General features: G+C 40.9%; 1 pseudogene; it reads right to left on the reverse strand.

Moving 5' to 3' along the window:
* Nucleotides 1-3043: 3043 nt before the first annotated feature.
* On the reverse strand, nt 3044-5400 carry LOC117701246 (presenilin-associated rhomboid-like protein, mitochondrial pseudogene; annotated as a pseudogene).
* Between the last annotated feature and the right edge of the window lie 5328 nt (nt 5401-10728).

Consider the following 10728-nt stretch of genomic DNA (forward strand, 5'->3'; position numbering starts at 1 on the left):
ATTCTGCATTTCTGACGGGGTTGAAAACTTATAGGCTCATAGCCAGTCCTGGATATTTACCTTGAGAGAAAAGATTTGAGTGGGTAGTTTTCAGCTGACATTCATTCTAAAGCCAAGGAAAAAGCCAGGTTCAGAACTAAGTGTTTTAGTTAGGATAGATGACAGAGGTTCTGGTTAGTCAACAAAAGGATGGACTGGGTATTCGGACTATCTTGTACCTCACTGGTACAAATTGGCATAAATATGCTCTAATTGTATTTTGAGAGAAAAGTTTTGTTTTAACAGGAAGGGTGATATGTAGGAGAAACTAAGGTGGGAGGAATACTGAAAGGAAGAGAAGGAGTAAGGAGAAGAAGGAGAGGAGAAGCTAGGTGATGAGAGAGAGAAAGATGGGGGAGACAGGGAGGCAGATGTTCATGTATCTCCACCAGTCAAAGATAGTTGATATATCTAGGTTGGGTAGTGGGTTACACCTCTGATTGAGCATTACCAAACTTATAAAGCCTTTGATTAACATTTTTAAAAAAGTGTATAAATGCAAAAAGGAAAAGGGGGCATGGGATAGGGGTTTTCTTAGAGGGGGAATGGAGAAAGGGGATGGCATCTGAAGTGTAAATAAAATATCCAATAAAAAATTTCTATTGCTGCTTCTTCAAAGGTGCTCTGGTGTTTAGTATATTGCTTCTTTGTTCTCCATATTGATTTATATCCCTATGGCTCAGAATACCCATGTTTTCTCACACTGTTACCCAATCATATTGCCATTCTATAGTTTGAAGCTCAGTTTGACCCATTATTGGCCAGTGGAATTTGATGTGTTTCTCTGATGCCTCTGGAATATTTCCTGAGTCTGAACATTTCACTCTGTGTCTTTGTATAGTACATGGAAAGGCGGGGCACCTGGAAATGTAATAGTAAATGGACAAGCTCACACTTCCACTTTGTGTATATATTCCCTGGCATTGCTGGGTGTGTTCAGGGTTATCAACTAGGAAGAAGAAAGGGATCCTGTATTCCTTCTACTGAAGTAGTCTGGCCAGACAAGCCACCATCATTCCATCCTCTGGGATTTAGCTGCTTTCTCCTCCTGGTTTCCTCTACTACATGTTTATTTCCTGTGTGTTACCTTCCAGTGTGACAGAGAAAGGTTTGATCTCTGTATCCCAGAAGCATGAGCTCATTGAGAAGAATGCAGTGTGCTGTGGAGACTCCTGGCCTGAATGCATGTATAGAATGTGTGTTTGCTCTGGGCAGGCTTTTTCTCTTCTACCATCCTATCCTACTTAACAGGTTATTCATATCCTGTCTCATGTTCATCAGCAGTCTTTTGAGGTTAAGTGTGATTCCATGAACATAAACACTGTGCCAACTCAAAAAGAAGGAGGGACAAAGACTCTCTGGAGTAATTCTTTTACAGCAGGTGTCCATGAACTCAAGGGTAGTTACTAAATTAGTGGTCCTCAAATGTGGTGTGTGCTGCATGTGCAGCTCTCTCTGGTGTCATTCTTAATATTGTTCCATCACAATCTTCCCATGTAGTGTTGAGTTCCTAATACACCCCTTTATTCTCCACATGGGAAGCACTTCCAACTACTTGCCTAGGAAATCTTTGGGATCTTCATATGGAACACACACACACACACACACACACACACACACACACACACACACTTCCCACCCCCCACAGGCATGCACCAGTTAAACTGTAATTGCCTTGGCTACCTCAAAGGCAATTTCTAAAGGCACTCCTAAATCTACCTCTGCTACCCCATGTCCAATCAAGGAAGTGGCCAGTGGCCACTTATCAGAAATTTCACATGGCTCTTTGGCCTTATCTACTGAACCTCTTATGTCCATCCATCTTTCTCTCCCATGTCCTGGTGGTTCCTTTCTTCTCCCTCCTGATTCCTAGCATTTGCAACTCTGTGGTCCTGACCCATCTCTCTTTACACAGTCATTGGCCACTGGCATCTTTATTGATCAATCAAAATCCCATTGGGAACAAAGACCTTTAAGTTTTGGACACACATTTCCCAGTTGAATCAAGCATTAGAACCAGTCCCAACAACCAATGTAATAGTAAAGTCTCCAATTCATATAACCTGTATCTTTAGAGAACAACATTACATCATACCACAACACCACATCTAATCACACCACACTATAGCACATCACCACACACCAAAGCGCACCAGAATACACCACAACACACCAGAGCAGCACACTACATCACACCACATCACACTATAGAACACCACACTACACCACACTACACTACAGCATATACATTCTTGTGCCACCTGACACACAGATTGATATAAAGAGCAAATAAAATTTGTACATTTTAATGCATTTTCTTCAGTCTTTATGTTGTACTGTCTTCCAAGTGTTTCTCTTTACCCTCTATATACTTGTCTCTCTTTTAAGAACTTCCTTTTGTCCTGATGAAAAGTATGTGTCATGTTAACAAACCAGTTTTTCTTTGTATTTTGTGTGTTAATCCCCTTAAAGTCCTAAAGAATAATTTATCTACACGTAGAAATTCAAGGTGGACAGCTGGTTTATTCCAACATCTGCTGTGCCACATTCTCTGGACTATGTGACTTCTTGAAATAAATTGTGTGTGTGTGTGTGTGTGTGTGTGTTTGTGTGTGTGTGTGTGATTTCTAACAGAAACAGGGTACAACTTTCAATGGTTTCAAGATGTTTTCCTTTGTTTCTATTTTCTGGTGTCTTGATTTACTACAAAATTTTCAGCATATCTGTTTTTCTACTATGTGTTTTTTCACAAGTAGATTTACGTTCTCCTTTCATGTCACATATTTCATTGTGCTCTCTCTGTCCAACCTCCTCACATCTTGTCTACTACTGTTTGTCCACTTTCTAGATTCATGACCTGCACACACACACACACACACACACACACACACACACACACACACACTCAAATACACACAAACATAGAAACACACACACAGACACACACACATGGACACACACACACACACACACCAGCAAGAGGGAGAAGGAATGGGATGAGGAACTATGAGACAAGGACCGAGGGCAGACAATGTTTGGAATGTAAATAAACAAAAAAGTTAGAAATAAAATAAATTTTAAAAGAAAGTAGAAAAAAATGACTGAACATAGACAGCAACATTGGAGAACAAGGAACCTTCCAGGTTGGGTTGGATGTAAAGTATCTGATTATGGTGAATGCAGGGACTGCACCCTCCATAAAACAGACTAGGAGGGCGTTTGTGGTTATGATGGCTGTGAAGGTCCTCTGCATATCACCTAGGCTATTGCACCATTTGTTAATCTCGGTTCTGAGATCTACTTCCTGTGGTGGCCAGATGCCATCCAACCAGATAGCTTTCATGTCATCAACGTACCTCTGCACCCTGGAAATCAGTGATTGAAACTGTCAAATTGCAGCTGATCCCAATGCAGAGCCTGCGTGCCCAGAAGTGAAGAAAAGGGGCTTCACAGGAGATCACATAATCTAAGGGGAAGGATGAAAACTGTTTCCTCAAGGGGCGGGATCTAGACAATTCTGTGTGATTGTCTCTGTAACGCTGTGTCTGATCTTCAAGGTACAACCTTCTTCTGTACCTTTCTAAATGTATGTTTTTGCTGAAGAAGTAGTTCAAACCTACATTTGAGCAGCCATGGGGCCCAGGACTCAGAGGGCTCCTGGTAGGCTCCCCTGAAGGGAGGGACATAAGGCTAAATGTAGCCCCAGGTGGCCTCTCTGTACCCATCAACGCAACGCCATCTTCAGAACCCCTGCTTCAAAATGGTGTGATGTTACTAACCCTGCAGAAAGACATTGTAATTACTTTGTCATCATAGTCAAGTTATTGTGGGTGTGCCATGTTTGAAAGAAGATAAAATTTGTTACTATTCATATTATTTTGTTTCATTGAATAGAGATTGTTGTGTCCTATAAGCAAAAGTTAAAAATCCCATAAAAGTAGTAAACAAGAAATCATGAATGATTCCGAAAGAAATGATGCAGATCCCTTGAAGCTAAAGGAAGGCAGCTTCCGGGACTGTGGCTTGATATAGGCTTTGATGAGTGGTATGCATGTGTGGAGCTGTAGCTCAGTGGTAGAGCACTTCCTTTGCATGCATAGGGTCCTGGGTTTGATTCCCGGTATCTCCATACTTCTACATTTTTCTTGTCAGGGACTTTTTTTTAACATAGGGTGTCACAGCCTGGACCATTTCCATGGAGACCTCCATAAACCTGAGACTATAATAAAAAAGCTCATCGATGACCATGACAACAGTGTTCCTCTAGAACCCTGATGACATTTCCACGGAGACTTCCATAGCCTGGGCAGTACAGCGTGCTCAAGCCTCCAGGAATAGGTTTTGGTCACAGCTTGACCAAAGCTCTGCTTTCATGCTGGTGGCAGTTGCCTAGAGGATGTGCTTTCTTAGGTCATAGATAGATAACAAGGGTGAATGAGTTCTGCTTTAAGAAAAAGAAAGCGAGGGCTGGGTGGAGCATTCCTAGGTACTGAGCAGAGAGAGGAGCCTTATGGTTGTCATAGTAACCTGGGGTCTTTTGGAGACCTTCTTCAATGGAGACCTAGTTGATGCAGTGAGAGAAGCATTCTCTCTTACCAAGATTTTGGGTTCCCAGAGATGAAAACTTCAATGTCCCTGAGGGTGGGAAGACAGGTGCAGGGATCCCAGACCCGAGTTGGCTCACTTCCACCTTGGGATTTGTGGCTAGTGAGTCCCCTCCAGAAAGAGAGAGACATAGGGCAGTCTGCCTCTCAGAGGGTGCTGTTCTGTACCATGATGCACAGGTGCCATTTCCGGGGAGGGGAAGTGAGGAGGGGGAGATAGGAGAGAACAGAGTGTGTACACTGAGGTCCCAGTATTCCCCTAGTGAAACCGGTATGAGAGGTGGGACATTAGGTGGAAAATTCTAAACAATAGTCTATGATGGTCCTGTATAGATGTCTCAGATGATTATTTACATATGCAGTTGGCTAGAATACTTTCTTTTCCTTTCTTTACTAATTTTTGGTGGTGTTGGGTTTTGTTTTTTGTTTTTGTTTGTTTGTTTGTTTTTTAAACCTCCAGGTTTGCTTTGTTTTGAGACAGTATCATGGTGTCCTAGCCTGGCTTAGAACTCTAAATGATCCTCCTACCTCAGCTTCGTGGTGATGGGGTTTTAATTGTGGAAAACCTATGGGCTTTGGATTAACCAGAAATTTTAAGTTGTCGATTTTTGAGGTACCAACTCTACCAAGTGACCCTGGTTCTCCTCAGAAGCCCCAGCCATGCTGCTGTCTGCATACCTGACTTGTTAGTGTTGCTAACAAATCCCTTATAAAATGAGCAATCTTACTCAATGTCCCAGTTCACACAACAGCCCATGTGCAACCTTTCACATTTTTCAATTTCTGTTTACTGCTTGACTTTTGGAAGCTTTTGGCAAGTTCCAGAAAAGTTGCTACTGGATATGAACTGTTCAAATTTTTCCCCTAGTCATGGACTGAAAGCTTCTCATTTTTTAACCAATGGAAACTTTTATATTTTATAGATTTCACCTTCTCCAGTTCTCCAATTTTGGTTTCCTTGCTGTTTTTCTGTGAAATATTCATGTAGCATCACGTGATAGAGAGTGGGTTTTTTTTCCTGTGTCATGATATATACTTTATTTGATAACTGTGTACCTCCAAATTATATTTTAATATTTAACATATTTTATTTGACAGCTCTCATAGCCACAAATGCCCTGCTGTTCTGTTTATGGAATGTGCAGCCCCTGCATTGACCATGATCAGATACATCCAACCCAACATTGAAGGTTCCTTGTTCTCCAATGTTGCTGTCTACAACAAGAGAAATTCAGTCATTTCTCTTCTTTCTTTTTAAATTTACTTTATTTTTAAGTTATTTTCTTTGTTTACATTCCAATCATTGTTTTCCCTCGGTCCTTGTCTCATAGTTCCTCATCCCATTCCTTCTCCCTCTTGCCTCTGAGAATGTGCTCCCCTCCTGCCTCCTCCTTAATTAGGGCCTCAAGTCTCTTGAAGGTTAGGTACATCTTCTCCCCTGAGTCCAGACCAGGCAGATCTCTGCAATATACCTGTGAGGTGCCTTGGATTGGCCCTGTATGCTGCCTGGTTTGTGTCTCAGTCTCTGGGAGCTCCCTGGGGTCTATGTTGTTTGAGTCTGCTGGTCTTCCTATGGGGTCACTCTCCCTTTCATCTTCTTCAGTCCTTTTCCTAATTCAACCAATTCAACCATAGGGGTCCTCAATGACTTCAGGTCAATTGTTGGGTGTATGTATCTGCCTCTGTCTCAGTCAGCTTCTGGTAAAGACTCTCAGAGGACAGTCATGCTAGGCTCCCATGTGTCAGCACAAAATAGCATCAGTAATAGTGTCAGGCCTTGGGTACCCCATAAGATGGATACCAAGTTGGTCTGGACAATGAGACCCCTTTCCTTCAATCTCTTCTCCATTTTTGTCTCTTCTGTTCATCCAGACAGGAACAAATATGAGTCAGAAATTCTGACTGTGGGTTAGTGATCCAGTCTATCTACAGGATGTGGAATCTTTGAGTTCCCTCTCCCCACTGTTGGGCATTTTGACTAAGGTCACCTCCAATGAGTCCAGAGAGCCTCTTCCCTCAAGGGCCACAGGTACTATCTAGAAGGACCCCCTACTTTTCACTCCCAGAGGCTGCATATTTCCAGTCATACTCCTGGCCCTCTGGGCTTCTCTCCTGTCCCCACTCCCCACCCATATCTCATCCTGTTCCTCTTTTCCCTTCTCCCTCCCCAATCCCGAGCAGATTCCTCCCTCCCTCTGCCTCCCATGATTATATTCTTCCCACTTCTAAGTGGCATCAAAGGCTCTTCACTTGGCCTTTCTGCATGTTACTATGGTCTGTAGGCTGTATCCTAGGTATTCAGTACTTTTGGGGTAATATACACTTAACACTGAGCACATACTATGCATGTCCTTTTGGGTCTGAGTTACCTCAGGATATTCTGTATTGGGATTAGCTCTTCTTTGACAGTCTGGTAGAATTCTTCATTAAAACCATTTGACTCTGGGTGTGTGTGTGGGGGGGCGGTTGATGATTATACCTATTTACTTAGGGTTTATGGAACTGCTTAGATAGTTTATCTGATATTGATTTAACTTTGGTATGTGATATCTGTCTAGAAAGTCACGCATTTCATCCAGATTTTCCACTTTTGTAGAGTATAGGTTTTGTAGTAGGTCCTGATGATTTTTATGAATTTCCTGGTTTTCTGTTGTCCTGTCTCCCATTTCATTTGTCATTTTGTTAATTTGGATATTGTCTCTGTGCCCTTTAGTTAATGTGGCTAAGGCTCTATCTTGTTGATTTTTTTCAAGAACAAGCTGTTGGTCTTAATGAACCTTTGTATTTTTCTCTGTTTCTAACTGGTTGATTTCTGCCCTGAGTTTGATCATTTCCTTCAGTCTACTCCTCCTGGATGTTTGCTTCTTTTTGTTGTAGAGCTTTCAGGTCTGCTTTTAAGTTGCTCATGTGGGATCTCTCCAATTTCTTTATGAAGGCACTTTAGTGCTATGAATTTTCCTCTTAATACTGCTTTCTCTGTGTTCCATATGTTTGGGTTTTATGTGCCTTCGTTTTCATTGAATTCTATAAAGATGGCAGAGTATATAAGACTGTTTCTAAGATTATGGACATTGCTCTACTTCACTGACTATAGGAATACTTCAAAAATGCAATCAAAATAAGGCTATAACTTCAAAAAGACAAGAAGTACTGGCAGAAAAGAGGAGGTAGCAAGAGAGAGTGAGAGCAAGTAATAAAAGTGAAGACAGAAGCAAAAGGAGAGGAAAGGAGAGAGGGGACCCAAGGTCAAGTGTGGGGAAGGGATAAGCAGTAGCATTCCATTGCCAATGGGGACGGAGTGCTTAGGCAGTGGTGAATAACTGCTGATACTCAAAAGACCCAGTGCTAAGAAGATGTGTGTTAGTATATCTCTGTGTTCATGATCCTTTTGCATTATGTTTCACTCTGGGGGTTTTCCTTAAAGTTTCCACTTTTATTTGTAACAAATTCATGGTTTTCTCCTAAAATATGATAATGATAGCTTCTACTCCCTGTACTCCTCCCAGATCCAGTCCACATCCCCTTTCATCTGGATGACCTGTGTTTCTGTCTCTCATTACAAAAGCACAGGCTTCTAAGAGATTAAATGAAAAAAATAATAAAATAACATAGAATAAGATAAAACACAACTATCACATAGAACGTGAACAAGACAACAGAAGAAAAGAGCCCAAGAGTAGGCACAAGAATGAGACCCAGCTATTCACATAGTCAAAGGTCCCACACAATACAAACCTGAAAGCTATAGTATAATATATTCAGATAACGTGGAGCAGTCCATTTGACTTTATAATAGTGACTTTATAATATATAATATATTTTATAATATAATTTTAATATAATAGGATATTAAAATCCTTTCTGTTATTGAAATTGCAATAAGAACTCTGTCTGTCTCCACCTGTCAAAATGTAGTTGATTCAGAGATAGATAGCAGTTATTTATAATTTCAAACAAATTCCAACAAGTTGTAAACCAATTGACTAAAGGTTATAAAATAGAAGCAAAGATTTATTGTAGGTGCAAGGACTGAGGGTATAATAATGGCTGTGTTTATGTATCAAAACTTCAATGATAATTCAGTTATGCTCTTTAACTCTGCACCAGCCTGTAGAGCTAGTGGCAGATAATGAATGTCTAGTCTTATTGGATACATATGCAAACATCACTGATGCAAAATTCTTATTCAATTTATGAAGTGAATTTGTGTTTGAAATTTTAGCAAACTTTTGTGAAAAAGAAAAATGGATGCGTGTAAAAACCATGTGATGTATTCCCTAGAAAAGTTACCAAAAACTAGGACCATTACCTTGTATGGCATTGTTACATCAGAGCAGGAGGAGACAGCAAAATTAGGAGGAGGAAGGAGAAAGACAGCAGAGTGGAGTTACTTACAGATTGAGAGGGAAGTTGGGAATTAAGAGAGTAATACCCAGAATGCAGACAGAAAGAGGGACAAAGAAGAGGCTGCAGAGAGAGAAAAAGGAGCAGGCAGGCTTCTCCTTGCCATGAGACAGAACACGTCTTTTCTTAACAGCAAGGCAGGCTTGGTCTTACTAAAGAGGACAAAGCTTATCTCTTTCTTACAGACTTGGTTTAATTCATTTAGCAATAAAAGGGTTTTCATTCTCTATGAAATGAAGATGTTAGCTCATCTTTTAAACAGAGTGTGTGAATTCTCTCTGCACTCATACTTGGACTTTTGACCTGTATGCATATGTAAGTATGGATGTGTGTGTAAAAGTATGTAATTATGATATAAGTATGCAACTGTGTTCAGCAGGAATGAATGAAGATGTATCGATGTGTATACATGATTTTGTGTATGAATTTATGTATTCACGTATATTTGTGTTAAAGGTTTTTCTTTTGTGAGTGACTCTCTTCTGGTTCAACACAAGTCTCTTGCTCTAAACCTCTCTCCTGCCTGACAAGCTAGAGGCAACTATTCTGGGAAAGAAGAAAAAACCCTGACAATTAGTCCTTTACTTAATCCCCCCATGTTTTATCATGAGGTGCTAAAAGTCAGAGACTGCAGTGTCTGGCCTCAAAGGACAGGCAGGCCAGCTACTGTGGAAAAGTAACTTGGACTTAAGATAGGCAAACATTATTATTATGAAAATCACAAGGCCAAGTGTTGTTCCCACTGATACACTCTGCTCCAACAAGTGTTGGAGCAGAACAAGAATGTCATAATGGTCTCTGAAAGAGTATTACTCAGAAAAAAATCATGAAATTTGCATGCAGCTGGATGGAAGAGTACACTCTTCTTGAGTGAGGTAACTCAGATGCAGAAAGAAAAATATGAGATGTATTTGCTTACATGTGGTTATCATCAGTTAAATAAATAATAATAACCAAGCTACAGTTCATCGACCCAGAGAGGTTCTGTATAGAAGAAGTACAAGGTGGACACAAAAATCTCTCTGGGAGGAGAGAATAGAGTAGATAATGTGGATGAATGGGGAGGGTGCAAGAATAGGAGGATTACATGCATTGGGAGAGGGGTGATGACATTGATGAAGAGAATGTGGTAGAAACAACACTAATGGGTAGTTGGGAGGTGGTAAGGAGATTACTGCAGTAGAAACATTGTAAAATATATGAAGTCCATGCAAGTGTAGTATCCAAATAAGGAGAAAGTTGGAGTCTAAATTGGCCTTCTCAGGTCCCCATGCAGGGATAATAAAATCCAGTTGAGAGCGTCACATAGCACCCCAGGAATTGCTGAGACCATACATAGTTTGCTCTCTGCAAAGTGAGAGGAACCTTCAATTCTTAAAGAAACACACACACACACACACACACACACACACACACACACACACACACACATCTCATTGAACATGGAGAGGTGTAGAGCTGGTGTCTACCTACACAGATCTTTCACCCCTACATTCTGGTGTCTTTGGTACAGGAAAGTACTCTGCAAGCCACCAAAAGAGAAATGCAAACATCAGTCCAGCCACAAATATCTGGATCTACATGGTGGTCCCAAATGCAAAATATGCTAGATCATCTGTGGCATAATCCTGTGGGAGTAAACAACCTACATCTGAATTGACTTAAGGCCCATCCCACTACA

Source organism: Arvicanthis niloticus (assembly GCF_011762505.2).
Source record: "Arvicanthis niloticus isolate mArvNil1 chromosome Y unlocalized genomic scaffold, mArvNil1.pat.X SUPER_Y_unloc_11, whole genome shotgun sequence".
Lineage (NCBI taxonomy): Eukaryota > Metazoa > Chordata > Mammalia > Rodentia > Muridae > Arvicanthis > Arvicanthis niloticus.